A 24,434-nucleotide genomic window follows, 5' to 3' on the forward strand; every position below is an offset into this window, starting at 1 on the left:
TCAACGCAGGAACACATGAATGCACATACATTTGCACACATCCAGAGATAAACTCCCACTCAGAAACCAAATTCCAAGATATCCAGAAATGGAAATGTTTGCACACACATGTAATTATGTGCAGAGGTCCACCCTACCAGCCAACCTCAGATCTCAACGCAGGAACACATGAATGCACATACATTTGCACACATCCAGAGATAAACTCCCCCTCAGAAACCAAATTCCAAGAAATCGAGCCGTGGCAATGCTTGCACACACATGTGATTATGCGCAGAGGTCCACCCTACCAGCCAACCTCAGATCTCCACGCAAGCACACATGAATGCACATACATTTGCACACATCCAGAGATAAACTCACCCCAAAGAATCCAAATTCCAAGAAATCGAGCCGTGGCAATGCTTGCACACACATGTGATTATGCGCAGAGGTCCACCCTACCAGCCAACCTCAGATCTCAACGCAGGAACACATGAATGCACATACATTTGCACACATCCATAGATAAACTCACCCCAAACTAAACCAAATTGCAAGAAATCGAGCCGTGGCAATGTTTGCACACACATGTGATTATGCGCAGAGGTACACTCTACCAGCCAACCTCAGATCTACACGCAAGCACACATGAATGCACATACATTTGCACACATCCAGAGATAAACTCACCCCAAAGAATCCAAATTCCAAGAAATCGAGCCGTGGCAATGCTTGCACACACATGTGATTATGCGCAGAGGTACACCCTACCAGCCAACCTCAGATCTACACGCAGGAACACATGAATGCACATATATTTGCACACATCCAGAGATAAACTCCCCCAGAGAAACCAAATTCCAAGATATCCAGAAATGGAAATGTTTGCACACACATGTGATTATGCGCAGAGGTACACCCTACCAGCCAACCTCAGATCTACACGCAAGCACACATGAATGCACATACATTTGCACACATCCAGAGATAAACTCCCCAACAGAAACCAAATTCCAAGAAATCGAGCCGTGGCAATGCTTGCACACACATGTGATTATGCGCAGAGGTCCACCCTACCAGTCAACCTCAGATCTCAACGCAGGAACACATGAATGCACATACATTTGCACACATCCAGAGATAAACTCCCCCTCAGAAACCAAATTTCAAGAAATCGAGCCGTGGCAATGTTTGCTCACACATGTGATTATGCGCAGAGGTACACCCTACCAGCCAACCTCAGATCTCCACGCAAGCACACATGAATGCACATACATTTGCACACATCCAGAGATAAACTCACCCCAAAGAATCCAAATTCCAAGAAATCGAGCCGTGGCAATGCTTGCACATACATGTGATTATGCGCAGAGGTCCACCCTACAAGCCAACCTCAGATCTCCACGCAAGCACACATGAATGCACATACATTTGCACACATCCAGAGATAAACTCCCCAACAGAAACCAAATTCCAAGAAATCGAGCCGTGGCAATGCTTGCACACACATGTGATTATGCGCAGAGGTACACCCTACCAGCCAACCTCAGATCTACACGCAGGAACACATGAATGCACATATATTTGCACACATCCAGAGATAAACTCCCCCAGAGAAACCAAATTCCAAGATATCCAGAAATGGAAATGTTTGCACACACATGTGATTATGCGCAGAGGTCCACCCTACCATCCAACCTCAGATCTCAACGCAGGAACACATGAATGCACATACATTTGCACACATCCAGAGATAAACTCCCCCAGAGAAACCAAATTCCAAGATATCCAGAAATGGAAATGTTTGCACACACATGTGATTATGCGCAGAGGTCCACCCTACCAGCCAACCTCAGATCTCCACGCAAGCACACATGAATGCACATACATTTGCACACATCCAGAGATAAACTTACCCCAAAGAATCCAAATTCCAAGAAATCGAGCCGTGGCAATGCTTGCACATACATGTGATTATGCGCAGAGGTCCACCCTACCAGCCAACCTCAGATCTCAACGCAGGAACACATGAATGCACATACATTTGCACACATCCATAGATAAACTCACCCCAAACTAAACCAAATTCCAAGAAATCGAGCCGTGGCAATGTTTGCACACACATGTGATTATGCGCAGAGGTCCACCCTACCAGCCAACCTCAGATCTCAACGCAGGAACACATGAATGCACATACATTTGCACACATTCAGAGATAAACTCCCCAACAGAAACCAAATTCCAAGAAATCGAGCTGTGGCAATGCTTGCACACACATGTGATTATGCGCAGAGGTCCACCCTACCAGCCCACCTCAGATCTCCACGCAAGCACACATGAATGCACATACATTTGCACACATCCAGAGATAAACTCCCCAACAGAAACCAAATTCCAAGAAATCCAGCCGTGGCAATGCTTGCACACGCATGTGATTATGCGCAGAGGTCCACCCTACCAGCCAACCTCAGATCTCAACGCAGGAACACATGAATGCACATACATTTGCACACATTCAGAGATAAACTCCCCTTCAGAAACCAAATTCCAAGAAATCGAGCCATGGCAATGCTTGCACACACATGTGATTATGCGCAGAGGTCCACCCTACCAGCCAACCTCAGATCTCCACGCAAGCACAGATGAATGCACATACATTTGCACACATCCAGAGATAAACTCCCCCTCAGAAACCAAATTCCAAGAAATCGAGCCATGGCAATGCTTGCACACACATGTGATTATGCGCAGAGGTCCACCCTACCATCCGACCTCAGATCTCAGCGCAGGAACACATGAATGCACATACATTTGCACACATCCAGAAATAAACTCCCCAAGAGAAACCAAATTCCAAGAAATCGAGCCGTGGCAATGCTTGCACACACATGTGATTATGCGCAGAGGTCCACCCTACCAGCCAACCTCAGATCTCCACGCAAGCACAGATGAATGCACATACATTTGCACACATCCAGAGATAAACTCCCCCTCAGAAACCAAATTTCAAGAAATCGAGCCGTGGCAATGCTTGCACACACATGTGATTATGCGCAGAGGTACACCCTACCAGCCAACCTCAGATCTCAGCGCAGGAACACATGAATGCACATACATTTGCACACATCCAGAGATAAACTCCCCAAGAGAAACCAAATTCCAAGATATCCAGAAATGTAAATGTTTGCACACACGTGTGATTATGCGCAGAGGTCCACCCTACCAGCCAACCGCAGATCTACACGCAAGCACACATGAATGCACATACATTTGCACACATCCAGAGATAAACTCACCCCAAAGAATCCAAATTCCAAGAAATCGAGCCGTGGCAATGCTTGCACATACATGTGATTATGCGCAGAGGTCCACCCTACCAGCCAACCTCAGATCTACACGCAAGCACACATGAATGCACATACATTTGCACACATCCAGAGATAAACTCACCCCAAAGAATCCAAATTCCAAGAAATCGAGCCGTGGCAATGCTTGCACATACATGTGATTATGCGCAGAGGTCCACCCTACCAGCCAACCTCAGATCTCCACGCCAGCACACATGAATGCACATACATTTGCACACATCCAGAGATAAACTCCCCAACAGAAACCAAATTCCAAGAAATCGAGCCGTGGCAATGCTTGCACACACATGTGATTATGCGCAGAGGTACACCCTACCAGCCAACCTCAGATCTACACGCAGGAACACATGAATGCACATATATTTGCACACATCCAGAGATAAACTCCCCCAGAGAAACCAAATTCCAAGATATCCAGAAATGGAAATGTTTGCACACACATGTGATTATGCGCAGAGGTCCACCCTACCATCCAACCTCAGATCTCAACGCAGGAACACATGAATGCACATACATTTGCACACATCCAGAGATAAACTCCCCCAGAGAAACCAAATTCCAAGATATCCAGAAATGGAAATGTTTGCACACACATGTGATTATGCGCAGAGGTCCACCCTACCAGCCAACCTCAGATCTCCACGCAAGCACACATGAATGCACATACATTTGCACACATCCAGAGATAAACTCACCCCAAAGAATCCAAATTCCAAGAAATCGAGCCGTGGCAATGCTTGCACACACATGTGATTATGCGCAGAGGTCCACCCTACCAGCCAACCTCAGATCTCAGCGCAGGAACACATGAATGCACATACATTTGCACACATCCAGAGATAAACTCCCCAAGAGAAACCAAATTCCAAGATATCCAGAAATGTAAATGTTTGCACACACGTGTGATTATGCGCAGAGGTCCACCCTACCAGCCAACCGCAGATCTACACGCAAGCACACATGAATGCACATATATTTGCACACATCCAGAGATAAACTCCCCTTCAGAAACCAAATTCCAAGAAATCCAGCTGTGGCAATGCTTGCACACACATGTGATTATGCGCAGAGGTCCACCCTACCAGCCCACCTCAGATCTCCACGCAAGCACACATGAATGCACATACATTTGCACACATCCAGAGATAAACTCCCCAACAGAAACCAAATTCCAAGAAATCCAGCCGTGGCAATGCTTGCACACACATGTGATTATGCGCAGAGGTCCACCCTACCATCCAACCTCAGATCTCAGCGCAGGAACACATGAATGCACATACATTTGCACACATCCAGAAATAAACTCCCCAACAGAAACCAAATTCCAAGAAATCCAGCCGTGGCAATGCTTGCACACACATGTGATTATGCGCAGAGGTCCACCCTACCATCCAACCTCAGATCTCAGTGCAGGAACACATGAATGCACATACATTTGCACACATCCAGAAATAAACTCCCCCTCAGAAACCAAATTTCAAGAAATCGAGCCGTGGCAATGCTTGCACACACATGTGATTATGCGCAGAGGTCCACCCTACCAGCCAACCTCAGATCTCCACGCAAGCACACATGAATGCACATACATTTGCACACATCCAGAGATAAACTCACCCCAAAGAATCCAAATTCCAAGAAATCGAGCCGTGGCAATGCTTGCACATACATGTGATTATGCGCAGAGGTCCACCCTACCAGCCCACCTCAGATCTCCACGCAAGCACACATGAATGCACATACATTTGCACACATCCAGAGATAAACTCCCCAACAGAAACCAAATTCCAAGAAATCCAGCCGTGGCAATGCTTGCACACACATGTGATTATGCGCAGAGGTCCACCCTACCAGCCAACCTCAGATCTCAACGCAGGAACACATGAATGCACATACATTTGCACACATCCATAGATAAACTCACCCCAAACTAAACCAAATTCCAAGAAATCGAGCCGTGGCAATGTTTGCACACACATGTGATTATGCGCAGAGGTCCACCCTACCAGCCAACCTCAGATCTCAACGCAGGAACACATGAATGCACATACATTTGCACACATTCAGAGATAAACTCCCCTTCAGAAACCAAATTCCAAGAAATCGAGCCATGGCAATGCTTGCACACACATGTGATTATGCGCAGAGGTCCACCCTACCATCCGACCTCAGATCTCAGCGCAGGAACACATGAATGCACATACATTTGCACACATCCAGAAATAAACTCCCCAAGAGAAACCAAATTCCAAGAAATCGAGCCGTGGCAATGCTTGCACACACATGTGATTATGCGCAGAGGTCCACCCTACCAGCCAACCTCAGATCTCCACGCAGGAACACATGAATGCACATACATTTGCACACATCCAGAGATAAACTCCCCCTCAGAAACCAAATTTCAAGAAAACGAGCCGTGGCAATGCTTGCACACACATGTGATTATGAGCAGAGGTACACCCTACCAGCCAACCTCAGATCACAACGCAGGAACACATGAATGCACATACATTTGCACACATCCAGAGATAAACTCCCCGTCAGAAACCAAATTCCAAGATATCCAGAAATGGAAATGTTTGCACACACATGTGATTATGCGCAGAGGTCCACCCTACCAGCCAACCTCAGATCTCAACGCAGGAACACATGAATGCACATACATTTGCACACATCCAGAGATAAACTCACCCCAAAGAATCCAAATTCCAAGAAATCGAGCCGTGGCAATGTTTGCACACACATGTGATTATGCGCAGAGGTCCACCCTACCAGCCAACCTCAGATCTCCACGTAAGCACAGATGAATGCACATACATTTGCACACATCCAGAGATAAACTCCCCCTCAGAAACCAAATTTCAAGAAATCGAGCCGTGGCAATGCTTGCACATACATGTGATTATGCGCAGAGGTCCACCCTACCAGCCAACCTCAGATCTCAGCGCAGGAACACATGAATGCACATACATTTGCACACATCCAGAGATAAACTCCCCAAGAGAAACCAAATTCCAAGATATCCAGAAATGTAAATGTTTGCACACACGTGTGATTATGCGCAGAGGTCCACCCTACCAGCCAACCGCAGATCTACACGCAAGCACACATGAATGCACATATATTTGCACACATCCAGAGATAAACTCCCCTTCAGAAACCAAATTCCAAGAAATCCAGCCGTGGCAATGCTTGCACACACATGTGATTATGCGCAGAGGTCCACCCTACCATCCAACCTCAGATCTCAGCGCAGGAACACATGAATGCACATACATTTGCACACATCCAGAAATAAACTCCCCAACAGAAACCAAATTCCAAGAAATCCAGCCGTGGCAATGCTTGCACACACATGTGATTATGCGCAGAGGTCCACCCTACGAGCCAACCTCAGATCTCAACGCAGGAACACATGAATGCACATACATTTGCACACATCCAGAGATAAACTCCCACTCAGAAACCAAATTCCAAGATATCCAGAAATGGAAATGTTTGCACACACATGTAATTATGTGCAGAGGTCCACCCTACCAGCCAACCTCAGATCTCAACGCAGGAACACATGAATGCACATACATTTGCACACATCCAGAGATAAACTCCCCCTCAGAAACCAAATTCCAAGAAATCGAGCTGTGGCAATGCTTGCACACACATGTGATTATGCGCAGAGGTCCACCCTACCAGCCAACCTCAGATCTACACGCAGGAACACATGAATGCACATATATTTGCACACATCCAGAGATAAACTCCCCCAGAGAAACCAAATTCCAAGATATCCAGAAATGGAAATGTTTGCACACACATGTGATTATGCGCAGAGGTCCACCCTACCAGCCAACCTCAGATCTCAACGCAGGAACACATGAATGCACATACATTTGCACACATCCAGAGATAAACTCCCACTCAGAAACCAAATTCCAAGATATCCAGAAATGGAAATGTTTGCACACACATGTAATTATGTGCAGAGGTCCACCCTACCAGCCAACCTCAGATCTCAACGCAGGAACACATGAATGCACATACATTTGCACACATCCAGAGATAAACTCCCCCTCAGAAACCAAATTCCAAGAAATCGAGCTGTGGCAATGCTTGCACACACATGTGATTATGCGCAGAGGTCCACCCTACCAGCCAACCTCAGATCTCCACGCAAGCACACATGAATGCACATACATTTGCACACATCCAGAGATAAACTCACCCCAAAGAATCCAAATTCCAAGAAATCGAGCCGTGGCAATGCTTGCACACACATGTGATTATGCGCAGAGGTCCACCCTACCAGCCAACCTCAGATCTCAACGCAGGAACACATGAATGCACATACATTTGCACACATCCATAGATAAACTCACCCCAAACTAAAACAAATTGCAAGAAATCGAGCCGTGGCAATGTTTGCACACACATGTGATTATGCGCAGAGGTACACTCTACCAGCCAACCTCAGATCTACACGCAAGCACACATGAATGCACATACATTTGCACACATCCAGAGATAAACTCCCCCTCAGAAACCAAATTCCAAGAAATCGAGCTGTGGCAATGCTTGCACACACATGTGATTATGCGCAGAGGTCCACCCTACCAGCCAACCTCAGATCTACACGCAGGAACACATGAATGCACATATATTTGCACACATCCAGAGATAAACTCCCCCAGAGAAACCAAATTCCAAGATATCCAGAAATGGAAATGTTTGCACACACATGTGATTATGCGCAGAGGTACACCCTACCAGCCAACCTCAGATCTACACACAGGAACACATGAATGCACATATATTTGCACACATCCAGAGATAAACTCCCCCAGAGAAACCAAATTCCAAGATATCCAGAAATGGAAATGTTTGCACACACATGTGATTATGCGCAGAGGTACACCCTACCAGCCAACCTCAGATCTACACGCAAGCACACATGAATGCACATACATTTGCACACATCCAGAGATAAACTCCCCAACAGAAACCAAATTCCAAGAAATCGAGCCGTGGCAATGCTTGCACACACATGTGATTATGCGCAGAGGTACACCCTACCAGCCAACCTCAGATCTACACGCAGGAACACATGAATGCACATATATTTGCACACATCCAGAGATAAACTCCCCCAGAGAAACCAAATTCCAAGATATCCAGAAATGGAAATGTTTGCACACACATGTGATTATGCGCAGAGGTACACCCTACCAGCCAACCTCAGATCTACACGCAAGCACACATGAATGCACATACATTTGCACACATCCAGAGATAAACTCACCCCAAAGAATCCAAATTCCAAGAAATCGAGCCGTGGCAATGCTTGCACATACATGTGATTATGCGCAGAGGTCCACCCTACCAGCCAACCTCAGATCTCCACGCAAGCACACATGAATGCACATATATTTGCACACATCCAGAGATAAACTCCCCCTCAGAAACCAAATTTCAAGAAATCGAGCCGTGGCAATGCTTGCACACACATGTGATTATGAGCAGAGGTACACCCTACCAGCCAACCTCAGATCTCAGCGCAGGAACACATGAATGCACATACATTTGCACACATCCAGAGATAAACTCCCCCTCAGAAACCAAATTCCAAGATATCCAGAAATGGAAATGTTTGCACACACATGTGATTATGCGCAGAGGTCCACCCTACCAGCCAACCTCAGATCTCAACGCAGGAACACATGAATGCACATACATTTGCACACATCCAGAGATAAACTCACCCCAAAGAATCCAAATTCCAAGAAATCGAGCCGTGGCAATGTTTGCACACACATGTGATTATGCGCAGAGGTCCACCCTACCAGCCAACCTCAGATCTCCACGCAAGCACAGATGAATGCACATACATTTGCACACATCCAGAGATAAACTCCCCCTCAGAAACCAAATTTCAAGAAATCGAGCCGTGGCAATGCTTGCACATACATGTGATTATGCGCAGAGGTCCACCCTACCAGCCAACCTCAGATCTCAGCGCAGGAACACATGAATGCACATACATTTGCACACATCCAGAGATAAACTCCCCAAGAGAAACCAAATTCCAAGATATCCAGAAATGTAAATGTTTGCACACACGTGTGATTATGCGCAGAGGTCCACCCTACCAGCCAACCGCAGATCTACACGCAAGCACACATGAATGCACATATATTTGCACACATCCAGAGATAAACTCCCCTTCAGAAACCAAATTCCAAGAAATCGAGCTGTGGCAATGCTTGCACACACATGTGATTATGCGCAGAGGTCCACCCTACCAGCCCACCTCAGATCTCCACGCAAGCACACATGAATGCACATACATTTGCACACATCCAGAGATAAACTCCCCAACAGAAACCAAATTCCAAGAAATCCAGCCGTGGCAATGCTTGCACACACATGTGATTATGCGCAGAGGTCCACCCTACCATCCAACCTCAGATCTCAGCGCAGGAACACATGAATGCACATACATTTGCACACATCCAGAAATAAACTCCCCAACAGAAACCAAATTCCAAGAAATCCAGCCGTGGCAATGCTTGCACACACATGTGATTATGCGCGGAGGTCCACCCTACGAGCCAACCTCAGATCTCAACGCAGGAACACATGAATGCACATACATTTGCACACATCCAGAGATAAACTCCCACTCAGAAACCAAATTCCAAGATATCCAGAAATGGAAATGTTTGCACACACATGTAATTATGTGCAGAGGTCCACCCTACCAGCCAACCTCAGATCTCAACGCAGGAACACATGAATGCACATACATTTGCACACATCCAGAGATAAACTCCCCCTCAGAAACCAAATTCCAAGAAATCGAGCTGTGGCAATGCTTGCACACACATGTGATTATGCGCAGAGGTCCACCCTACCAGCCAACCTCAGATCTCCACGCAAGCACACATGAATGCACATACATTTGCACACATCCAGAGATAAACTCACCCCAAAGAATCCAAATTCCAAGAAATCGAGCTGTGGCAATGCTTGCACACACATGTGATTATGCGCAGAGGTCCACCCTACCAGCCAACCTCAGATCTCAACGCAGGAACACATGAATGCACATACATTTGCACACATCCATAGATAAACTCACCCCAAACTAAAACAAATTGCAAGAAATCGAGCCGTGGCAATGTTTGCACACACATGTGATTATGCGCAGAGGTACACTCTACCAGCCAACCTCAGATCTACACGCAAGCACACATGAATGCACATACATTTGCACACATCCAGAGATAAACTCCCCCTCAGAAACCAAATTCCAAGAAATCGAGCTGTGGCAATGCTTGCACACACATGTGATTATGCGCAGAGGTCCACCCTACCAGCCAACCTCAGATCTACACGCAGGAACACATGAATGCACATATATTTGCACACATCCAGAGATAAACTCCCCCAGAGAAACCAAATTCCAAGATATCCAGAAATGGAAATGTTTGCACACACATGTGATTATGCGCAGAGGTACACCCTACCAGCCAACCTCAGATCTACACGCAGGAACACATGAATGCACATATATTTGCACACATCCAGAGATAAACTCCCCCAGAGAAACCAAATTCCAAGATATCCAGAAATGGAAATGTTTGCACACACATGTGATTATGCGCAGAGGTACACCCTACCAGCCAACCTCAGATCTACACGCAAGCACACATGAATGCACATACATTTGCACACATCCAGAGATAAACTCCCCAACAGAAACCAAATTCCAAGAAATCGAGCCGTGGCAATGCTTGCACACACATGTGATTATGCGCAGAGGTACACCCTACCAGCCAACCTCAGATCTACACGCAGGAACACATGAATGCACATATATTTGCACACATCCAGAGATAAACTCCCCCAGAGAAACCAAATTCCAAGATATCCAGAAATGGAAATGTTTGCACACATATGTGATTATGCGCAGAGGTCCACCCTACCAGCCAACCTCAGATCTCCACGCAAGCACACATGAATGCACATACATTTGCACACATCCAGAGATAAACTCACCCCAAAGAATCCAAATTCCAAGAAATCGAGCCGTGGCAATGCTTGCACATACATGTGATTATGCGCAGAGGTCCACCCTACCAGCCAACCTCAGATCTCCACGCAAGCACACATGAATGCACATACATTTGCACACATCCAGAGATAAACTCCCCCTCAGAAACCAAATTTCAAGAAATCGAGCCGTGGCAATGCTTGCACACACATGTGATTATGAGCAGAGGTACACCCTACCAGCCAACCTCAGATCTCAGCGCAGGAACACATGAATGCACATACATTTGTACACATCCATAGATAAACTCCCCCTCAGAAACCAAATTCCAAGAAATCGAGCCGTGGCAATGTTTGCTCACACATGTGATTATGCGCAGAGGTACACCCTACCAGCCAACCTCAGATCTCAGCGCAGGAACACATGAATGCACATACATTTGCACACATCCATAGATAAACTCCCCCTCAGAAACCAAATTCCAAGAAATCGAGCCGTGGCAATGTTTGCTCACACATGTGATTATGCGCAGAGGTACACCCTACCAGCCAACCTCAGATCTACACGCAAGCACACATGAATGCACATACATTTGCACACATCCAGAGATAAACTCACCCCAAAGAATCCAAATTCCAAGAAATCGAGCCATGGCAATGCTTGCACATACATGTGATTATGCGCAGAGGTCCACCCTACCAGCCAACCTCAGATCTCCACGGAAGCACACATGAATGCACATACATTTGCACACATCCAGAGATAAACTCCCCAACAGAAACCAAATTCCAAGAAATCGAGCCGTGGCAATGCTTGCACACACATGTGATTATGCGCAGAGGTCCACCCTACCAGTCAACCTCAGATCTCAACGCAGGAACACATGAATGCACATACATTTGCACACATCCAGAGATAAACTCCCCCTCAGAAACCAAATTTCAAGAAATCGAGCCGTGGCAATGTTTGCTCACACATGTGATTATGCGCAGAGGTACACCCTACCAGCCAACCTCAGATCTACACGCAAGCACACATGAATGCACATACATTTGCACACATCCAGAGATAAACTCACCCCAAAGAATCCAAATTCCAAGAAATCGAGCCGTGGCAATGCTTGCACATACATGTGATTATGCGCAGAGGTCCACCCTACCAGCCAACCTCAGATCTCCACGCAAGCACACATGAATGCACATACATTTGCACACATCCAGAGATAAACTCCCCAACAGAAACCAAATTCCAAGAAATCGAGCCGTGGCAATGCTTGCACACACATGTGATTATGCGCAGAGGTACACCCTACCAGCCAACCTCAGATCTACACGCAGGAACACATGAATGCACATATATTTGCACACATCCAGAGATAAACTCCCCCAGAGAAACCAAATTCCAAGATATCCAGAAATGGAAATGTTTGCACACACATGTGATTATGCGCAGAGGTCCACCCTACCATCCAACCTCAGATCTCAACGCAGGAACACATGAATGCACATACATTTGCACACATCCAGAGATAAACTCCCCCAGAGAAACCAAATTCCAAGATATCCAGAAATGGAAATGTTTGCACACACATGTGATTATGCGCAGAGGTCCACCCTACCAGCCAACCTCAGATCTCCACGCAAGCACACATGAATGCACATACATTTGCACACATCCAGAGATAAACTTACCCCAAAGAATCCAAATTCCAAGAAATCGAGCCGTGGCAATGCTTGCACATACATGTGATTATGCGCAGAGGTCCACCCTACCAGCCAACCTCAGATCTCAACGCAGGAACACATGAATGCACATACATTTGCACACATCCATAGATAAACTCACCCCAAACTAAACCAAATTCCAAGAAATCGAGCCGTGGCAATGTTTGCACACACATGTGATTATGCGCAGAGGTCCACCCTACCAGCCAACCTCAGATCTCAACGCAGGAACACATGAATGCACATACATTTGCACACATTCAGAGATAAACTCCCCAACAGAAACCAAATTCCAAGAAATCGAGCTGTGGCAATGCTTGCACACACATGTGATTATGCGCAGAGGTCCACCCTACCAGCCCACCTCAGATCTCCACGCAAGCACACATGAATGCACATACATTTGCACACATCCAGAGATAAACTCCCCAACAGAAACCAAATTCCAAGAAATCCAGCCGTGGCAATGCTTGCACACACATGTGATTATGCGCAGAGGTCCACCCTACCAGCCAACCTCAGATCTCAACGCAGGAACACATGAATGCACATACATTTGCACACATTCAGAGATAAACTCCCCTTCAGAAACCAAATTCCAAGAAATCGAGCCATGGCAATGCTTGCACACACATGTGATTATGCGCAGAGGTCCACCCTACCAGCCAACCTCAGATCTCCACGCAAGCACAGATGAATGCACATACATTTGCACACATCCAGAGATAAACTCCCCCTCAGAAACCAAATTCCAAGAAATCGAGCCATGGCAATGCTTGCACACACATGTGATTATGCGCAGAGGTCCACCCTACCATCCGACCTCAGATCTCAGCGCAGGAACACATGAATGCACATACATTTGCACACATCCAGAAATAAACTCCCCAAGAGAAACCAAATTCCAAGAAATCGAGCCGTGGCAATGCTTGCACACACATGTGATTATGCGCAGAGGTCCACCCTACCAGCCAACCTCAGATCTCCACGCAGGAACACATGAATGCACATACATTTGCACACATCCAGAGATAAACTCCCCCTCAGAAACCAAATTTCAAGAAATCGAGCCGTGGCAATGCTTGCACACACATGTGATTATGAGCAGAGGTACACCCTACCAGCCAACCTCAGATCACAACGCAGGAACACATGAATGCACATACATTTGCACACATCCAGAGATAAACTCCCCCTCAGAAACCAAATTCCAAGATATCCAGAAATGGAAATGTTTGCACACACATGTGATTATGCGCAGAGGTCCACCCTACCAGCCAACCTCAGATCTCAACGCAGGAACACATGAATGCACATACATTTGCACAGATCCAGAGATAAACTCACCCCAAAGAATCCAAATTCCAAGAAATCGAGCCGTGGCAATGTTTGCACACACATGTGATTATGCGCAGAGGTCCACCCTACCAGCCAACCTCAGATCTCCACGCAAGCACAGATGAATGCACATACATTTGCACACATCCAGAGATAAACTCCCCCTCAGAAACCAAATTTCAAGAAATCGAGCCGTGGCAATGCTTGCACACACATGTGATTATGCGCAGAGGTACACCCTACCAGCCAACCTCAGATCTCAGCGCAGGAACACATGAATGCACATACATTTGCACACATCCAGAGATAAACTCCCCAAGAGAAACCAAATTCCAAGATATCCAGAAATGTAAATGTTTGCACACACGTGTGATTATGCGCAGAGGTCCACCCTACCAGCCAACCGCAGATCTACACGCAAGCACACATGAATGCACATATATTTGCACACATCCAGAGATAAACTCCCCTTCAGAAACCAAATTCCAAGAAATCGAGCTGTGGCAATGCTTGCACACACATGTGATTATGCGCAGAGGTCCACCCTACCAGCCAACCTCAGATCTACACGCAAGCACACATGAATGCACATACATTTGCACACATCCAGAGATAAACTCACCCCAAAGAATCCAAATTCCAAGAAATCGAGCCGTGGCAATGCTTGCACATACATGTGATTATGCGCAGAGGTCCACCCTACCAGCCAACCTCAGATCTCCACGCAAGCACACATGAATGCACATACATTTGCACACATCCAGAGATAAACTCCCCAACAGAAACCAAATTCCAAGAAATCGAGCCGTGGCAATGCTTGCACACACATGTGATTATGCGCAGAGGTACACCCTACCAGCCAACCTCAGATCTACACGCAGGAACACATGAATGCACATATATTTGCACACATCCAGAGATAAACTCCCCCAGAGAAACCAAATTCCAAGATATCCAGAAATGGAAATGTTTGCACACACATGTGATTATGCGCAGAGGTCCACCCTACCATCCAACCTCAGATCTCAACGCAGGAACACATGAATGCACATACATTTGCACACATCCAGAGATAAACTCCCCCTCAGAAACCAAATTCCAAGATATCCAGAAATGGAAATGTTTGCACACACATGTGATTATGCGCAGAGGTCCACCCTACCAGCCAACCTCAGATCTCCACGCAAGCACACATGAATGCACATACATTTGCACACATCCAGAGATAAACTCACCCCAAAGAATCCAAATTCCAAGAAATCGAGCCGTGGCAATGCTTGCACATACATGTGATTATGCGCAGAGGTCCACCCTACCAGCCCACCTCAGATCTCCACGCAAGCACAGATGAATGCACATACATTTGCACACATCCATAGATAAACTCACCCCAAACTAAACCAAATTCCAAGAAATCGAGCCGTGGCAATGTTTGCACACACATGTGATTATGCGCAGAGGTCCACCCTACCAGCCAACCTCAGATCTCAACGCAGGAACACATGAATGCACATACATTTGCACACATTCAGAGATAAACTCCCCAACAGAAACCAAATTCCAAGAAATCGAGCTGTGGCAATGCTTGCACACACATGTGATTATGCGCAGAGGTCCACCCTACCAGCCCACCTCAGATCTCCACGCAAGCACACATGAATGCACATACATTTGCACACATCCAGAGATAAACTCCCCAACAGAAACCAAATTCCAAGAAATCCAGCCGTGGCAATGCTTGCACACACATGTGATTATGCGCAGAGGTCCACCCTACCAGCCAACCTCAGATCTCAACGCAGGAACACATGAATGCACATACATTTGCACACATTCAGAGATAAACTCCCCTTCAGAAACCAAATTCCAAGAAATCGAGCCATGGCAATGCTTGCACACACATGTGATTATGCGCAGAAGTCCACCCTACCAGCCAACCTCAGATCTCCACGCAAGCACAGATGAATGCACATACATTTGCACACATCCAGAGATAAACTCCCCCTCAGAAACCAAATTCCAAGAAATCGAGCCATGGCAATGCTTGCACACACATGTGATTATGCGCAGAGGTCCACCCTACCATCCGACCTCAGATCTCAGCGCAGGAACACATGAATGCACATACATTTGCACACATCCAGAAATAAACTCCCCAAGAGAAACCAAATTCCAAGAAATCGAGCCGTGGCAATGCTTGCACACACATGTGATTATGCGCAGAGGTCCACCCTACCAGCCAACCTCAGATCTCCACGCAGGAACACATGAATGCACATACATTTGCACACATCCAGAGATAAACTCCCCCTCAGAAACCAAATTCCAAGAAATCGAGCTGTGGCAATGCTTGCACACACATGTGATTATGCGCAGAGGTCCACCCTACCAGCCAACCTCAGATCTACACGCAGGAACACATGAATGCACATATATTTGCACACATCCAGAGATAAACTCCCCCAGAGAAACCAAATTCCAAGATATCCAGAAATGGAAATGTTTGCACACACATGTGATTATGCGCAGAGGTCCACCCTACGAGCCAACCTCAGATCTCAACGCAGGAACACATGAATGCACATACATTTGCACACATCCAGAGATAAACTCCCACTCAGAAACCAAATTCCAAGATATCCAGAAATGGAAATGTTTGCACACACATGTAATTATGTGCAGAGGTCCACCCTACCAGCCAACCTCAGATCTCAACGCAGGAACACATGAATGCACATACATTTGCACACATCCAGAGATAAACTCCCCCTCAGAAACCAAATTCCAAGAAATCGAGCTGTGGCAATGCTTGCACACACATGTGATTATGCGCAGAGGTCCACCCTACCAGCCAACCTCAGATCTCCACGCAAGCACACATGAATGCACATACATTTGCACACATCCAGAGATAAACTCACCCCAAAGAATCCAAATTCCAAGAAATCGAGCCGTGGCAATGCTTGCACACACATGTGATTATGCGCAGAGGTCCACCCTACCAGCCAACCTCAGATCTCAACGCAGGAACACATGAATGCACATACATTTGCACACATCCATAGATAAACTCACCCCAAAGAATCCAAATTCCAAGAAATCGAGCCGTGGCAATGCTTGCACATACATGTGATTATGCGCAGAGGTCCACCCTACCAGCCAACCTCAGATCTCCACGCAAGCACACATGAATGCACATACATTTGCACACATCCAGAGATAAACTCCCCAACAGAAACCAAATTCCAAGAAATCGAGCCGTGGCAATGCTTGCACACACATGTGATTATGCGCAGCGGTACACCCTACCAGCCAACCTCAGATCTACACGCAGGAACACATGAATGCACATATATTTGCACACATCCAGAGATAAACTCCCCAAGAGAAACCAAATTCCAAGATATCCAGAAATGGAAATGTTTGCACACACATGTGATTATGCGCAGAGGTCCACCCTACCAGCCCACCTCAGATCTCCACGCAAGCACACATGAATGCACATATATTTGCACACATCCAGAGATAAACTCCCCAACAGAAACCAAATTCCAAGAAATCCAGCCGTGGCAATGCTTGCACACACATGTGATTATGCGCAGAGGTCCACCCTACCATCCAACCTCAGATCTCAGCGCAGGAACACATGAATGCACATACATTTGCACACATCCAGAAATAAACTCCCCAACAGAAACCAAATTCCAAGAAATCGAGCTGTGGCAATGCTTGCACACACATGTGATTATGTGCAGAGGTCCACCCTACCAGCCAACCTCAGATCTCCACGCAAGCACACATGAATGCACATACATTTGCACACATCCATAGATAAACTCACCCCAAACTAAACCAAATTCCAAGAAATCGAGCCGTGGCAATGCTTGCACACACATGTGATTATGCGCAGAGGTCCACCCTACCAGCCAACCTCAGATCTCAACGCAGGAACACATGAATGCACATACATTTGCACACATCCAGAGATAAACTCCCCCTCAGAAACCAAATTTCAAGAAATCCAGCCATGGCAATGCTTGCACACACATGTGATTATGCGCAGAGGTCCACCCTACCATCCGACCTCAGATCTCAGCGCAGGAACACATGAATGCACATACATTTGCACACATCCAGAAATAAACTCCCCAAGAGAAACCAAATTCCAAGAAATCGAGCCGTGGCAATGCTTGCACACACATGTGATTATGCGCAGAGGTCCACCCTACCAGTCAACCTCAGATCTCAACGCAGGAACACATGAATGCACATACATTTGCACACATCCAGAGATAAACTCCCCCTCAGAAACCAAATTTCAAGAAATCGAGCCGTGGCAATGCTTGCACACACATGTGATTATGAGCAGAGGTACACCCTACCAGCCAACCTCAGATCTACACGCCGGCACACATGAATGCACATACATTTGCACACATCCAGAGATAAACTCCCCCTCAGAAACCAAATTCCAAGATATCCAGAAATGGAAATGTTTGCACACACATGTGATTATGCGCAGAGGTCCACCCTACCAGCCAACCTCAGATCTCAACGCAGGAACACATGAATGCACATACATTTGCACACATCCAGAGATAAACTCACCCCAAAGAATCCAAATTCCAAGAAATCGAGCCGTGGCAATGTTTGCACACACATGTGATTATGCGCAGAGGTCCACCCTACCAGCCAACCTCAGATCTCCACGCAAGCACAGATGAATGCACATACATTTGCACACATCCAGAGATAAACTCCCCCTCAGAAACCAAATTTCAAGAAATCGAGCCGTGGCAATGCTTGCACATACATGTGATTATGCGCAGAGGTCCACCCTACCAGCCAACCTCAGATCTCAGCGCAGGAACACATGAATGCACATACATTTGCACACATCCAGAGATAAACTCCCCAAGAGAAACCAAATTCCAAGATATCCAGAAATGTAAATGTTTGCACACACATGTGATTATGCGCAGAGGTCCACCCTACCATCCAACCTCAGATCTCAGCGCAGGAACACATGAATGCACATACATTTGCACACATCCAGAGATAAACTCACCCCAAACTAAACCCAATTCCAAGAAATCGAGCCGTGGCAATGTTTGCACACACATGTGATTATGCGCAGAGGTACACCCTACCAGCCAACCTCAGATCTACACGCAGGCACACATGAATGCACATACATTTGCACACATCCATAGATAAACTCACCCCAAACTAAACCCAATTCCAAGAAATCGAGCCGTGGCAATGTTTGCACACACATGTGATTATGCGCAGAGGTACACCCTACCAGCCAACCTCAGATCTACACGCAGGCACACATGAATGCACATACATTTGCACACATCCAGAGATAAACTCACCCCAAAGAATCCAAATTCCAAGAAATCGAGCCGTGGCAATGCTTGCACATACATGTGATTATGCGCAGAGGTCCACCCTACCAGCCAACCTCAGATCTCCACGCAAGGACACATGAATGCACATACATTTGCACACATCCAGAGATAAACTCCCCAACAGAAACCAAATTCCAAGAAATCGAGCCGTGGCAATGCTTGCACACACATGTGATTATGCGCAGCGGTACACCCTACCAGCCAACCTCAGATCTACACGCAGGAACACATGAATGCACATATATTTGCACACATCCAGAGATAAACTCCCCCAGAGAAACCAAATTCCAAGATATCCAGAAATGGAAATGTTTGCACACACATGTGATTATGCGCAGAGGTCCACCCTACCAGCCCACCTCAGATCTCCACGCAAGCACACATGAATGCACATATATTTGCACACATCCAGAGATAAACTCCCCAACAGAAACCAAATTCCAAGAAATCAAGCCGTGGCAATGCTTGCACACACATGTGATTATGCGCAGAGGTCCACCCTACCATCCAACCTCAGATCTCAGCGCAGGAACACATGAATGCACATACATTTGCACACATCCAGAAATAAACTCCCCAAAGAATCCAAATTCCAAGAAATCAAGCCGTGGCAATGCTTGCACATACATGTGATTATGCGCAGAGGTCCACCCTACCAGCCCACCTCAGATCTCCACGCAAGCACACATGAATGCACATACATTTGCACACATCCAGAAATAAACTCCCCAAGAGAAACCAAATTCCAAGAAATCGAGCCGTGGCAATGCTTGCACACACATGTGATTATGCGCAGAGGTCCACCCTACCAGCCGACCTCAGATCTAGACGCAGGAACACATGAATGCACATACATTTGCACACATCCAGAGATAAACTCCCCCTCAGAAACCAAATTTCAAGAAATCGAGCCGTGGCAATGCTTGCACACACATGTGATTATGAGCAGAGGTACACCCTACCAGCCAACCTCAGATCTACACGCCGGCACACATGAATGCACATACATTTGCACACATCCAGAAATAAACTCCCCAACAGAAACCAAATTCCAAGAAATCCAGCCGTGGCAATGCTTGCACACACATGTGATTATGCGCGGAGGTCCACCCTACCAGCCAACCTCAGATCTCAACGCAGGAACACATGAATGCACATACATTTGCACACATCCAGAGATAAACTCCCCCTCAGAAACCAAATTCCAAGAAATCGAGCTGTGGCAATGCTTGCACACACATGTGATTATGCGCAGAGGTACACCCTACCAGCCAACCTCAGATCTACACGCAAGCACACATGAATGCACATACATTTGCACACATCCAGAGATAAACTCACCCCAAAGAATCCAAATTCCAAGAAATCGAGCCGTGGCAATGCTTGCACATACATGTGATTATGCGCAGAGGTCCACCCTACCAGCCAACCTCAGATCTCCACGCAAGCACACATGAATGCACATACATTTGCACACATCCAGAGATAAACTCCCCAACAGAAACCAAATTCCAAGAAATCGAGCCGTGGCAATGCTTGCACACACATGTGATTATGCGCAGCGGTACACCCTACCAGCCAACCTCAGATCTACACGCAGGAACACATGAATGCACATATATTTGCACACATCCAGAAATAAACTCCCCCAGAGAAACCAAATTCCAAGATATCCAGAAATGGAAATGTTTGCACACACATGTAATTATGTGCAGAGGTCCACCCTACCAGCCAACCTCAGATCTCAACGCAGGAACACATGAATGCACATACATTTGCACACATCCAGAGATAAACTCCCCCTCAGAAACCAAATTCCAAGAAATCGAGCTGTGGCAATGCTTGCACACACATGTGATTATGCGCAGAGGTCCACCCTACCAGCCCACCTCAGATCTCCACGCAAGCACACATGAATGCACATACATTTGCACACATCCAGAGATAAACTCACCCCAAAGAATCCAAATTCCAAGAAATCAAGCCGTGGCAATGCTTGCACATACATGTGATTATGCGCAGAGGTCCACCCTACCAGCCCACCTCAGATCTCCACGCAGGAACACATGAATGCACATACATTTGCACACATCCAGAGATAAACTCCCCCTCAGAAACCAAATTCCAAGATATCCAGAAATGGAAATGTTTGCACACACATGTGATTATGCGCAGAGGTCCACCCTACCAGCCAACCTCAGATCTCAACGCAGGAACACATGAATGCACATACATTTGCACACATTCAGAGATAAACTCCCCCTCAGAAACCAAATTCCAAGATATCCAGAAATGGAAATGTTTGCACACACATGTAATTATGCGCAGAGGTCCACCCTACCAGCCAACCTCAGATCTCAACGCAGGAACACATGAATGCACATACATTTGCACACATCCAGAAATAAACTCCCCAAGAGAAACCAAATTCCAAGATATCCAGAAATGGAAATGTTTGCACACACATGTGATTATGCGCAGAGGTCCACCCTACCAGCCAACCTCAGATCTACACGCCGGCACACATGAATGCACATACATTTGCACACATCCAGAGATAAACTCCCCCTCAGAAACCAAATTTCAAGAAATCGAGCCGTGGCAATGGTTGCACACACATGTGATTATGCGCAGAGGTCCACCCTACCATCCGACCTCAGATCTCAGCGCAGGAACACATGAATGCACATACATTTGCACACATCCAGAGATAAACTCCCCCTCAGAAACCAAATTCCAAGAAATCGAGCCGTGGCAATGCTTGCACACACATGTGATTATGCGCAGAGGTCCACCCTACCAGCCGACCTCAGATCTCAGCGCAGGAACACATGAATGCACATACATTTGCACACATCCAGAAATAAACTCCCCAAGAGAAACCAAATTCCAAGAAATCGAGCCGTGGCAATGCTTGCACACACATGTGATTATGCGCAGAGGTCCACCCTACCAGCCGACCTCAGATCTAGACGCAGGAACACATGAATGCACATACATTTGCACACATCCAGAGATAAACTCACCCCAAAGAAACCAAATTCCAAGAAATCGAGCCGTGGCAATGTTTGCACACACATGTGATTATGCGCAGAGGTACACCCTACCAGCCAACCTCAGATCTCCACGCAAGCACACATGAATGCACATACATTTGCACACATCCAGAGATAAACTCCCCAACAGAAACCAAATTCCAAGAAATCGAGCCGTGGCAATGCTTGCACACACATGTGATTATGCGCAGAGGTCCACCCTACCAGCCAACCTCAGATCTCAACGCAGGAACACATGAATGCACATACATTTGCACACATCCATAGATAAACTCACCCCAAACTAAACCAAATTCCAAGAAATCGAGCCGTGGCAATGTTTGCACACACATGTGATTATGCGCAGAGGTACACCCTACCAGCCAACCTCAGATCTACACGCAAGCACACATGAATGCACATACATTTGCACACATCCAGAGATAAACTCCCCAACAGAAACCAAATTCCAAGAAATCGAGCCGTGGCAATGCTTGCACATACATGTGATTATGCGCAGAGGTCCACCCTACCAGCCAACCTCAGATCTCCACGCAAGCACACATGAATGCACATACATTTGCACACATCCAGAGATAAACTCCCCAACAGAAACCAAATTCCAAGAAATCGAGCCGTGGCAATGCTTGCACACACATGTGATTATGCGCAGAGGTCCACCCTACCATCCGACCTCAGATCTCAGCGCAGGAACACATGAATGCACATACATTTGCACACATCCAGAGATAAACTCCCCTTCAGAAACCAAATTCCAAGAAATCGAGCTGTGGCAATGCTTGCACACACATGTGATTATGCGCAGAGGTCCACCCTACCAGCCAACCTCAGATCTCAACGCAGGAACACATGAATGCACATACATTTGCACACATCCAGAGATAAACTCCCCCTCAGAAACCAAATTCCAAGAAATCGAGCCGTGGCAATGCTTGCACACACATGTGATTATGCGCAGAGGTCCACCCTACCAGCCGACCTCAGATCTCAGCGCAGGAACACATGAATGCACATACATTTGCACACATCCAGAAATAAACTCCCCAAGAGAAACCAAATTACAAGAAATCGAGCCGTGGCAATGCTTGCACACACATGTGATTATGCGCAGAGGTCCACCCTACCAGCCGACCTCAGATCTAGACGCAGGAACACATGAATGCACATACATTTGCACACATCCAGAGATAAACTCACCCCAAAGAAACCAAATTCCAAGAAATCGAGCCGTGGCAATGTTTGCACACACATGTGATTATGCGCAGAGGTACACCCTACCAGCCAACCTCAGATCTCCACGCAAGCACACATGAATGCACATACATTTGCACACATCCAGAGATAAACTCCCCAACAGAAACCAAATTCCAAGAAATCGAGCCGTGGCAATGCTTGCACACACATGTGATTATGCGCAGAGGTCCACCCTACCAGTCAACCTCAGATCTCAACGCAGGAACACATGAATGCACATACATTTGCACACATCCAGAGATAAACTCCCC

Source organism: Diplotaxodon limnothrissa, linkage group LG11 (genome assembly GCF_057381915.1).
Source record: "Diplotaxodon limnothrissa isolate DT_005_m linkage group LG11, D_limnothrissa_male_GT1.1, whole genome shotgun sequence".
Lineage (NCBI taxonomy): Eukaryota > Metazoa > Chordata > Actinopteri > Cichliformes > Cichlidae > Diplotaxodon > Diplotaxodon limnothrissa.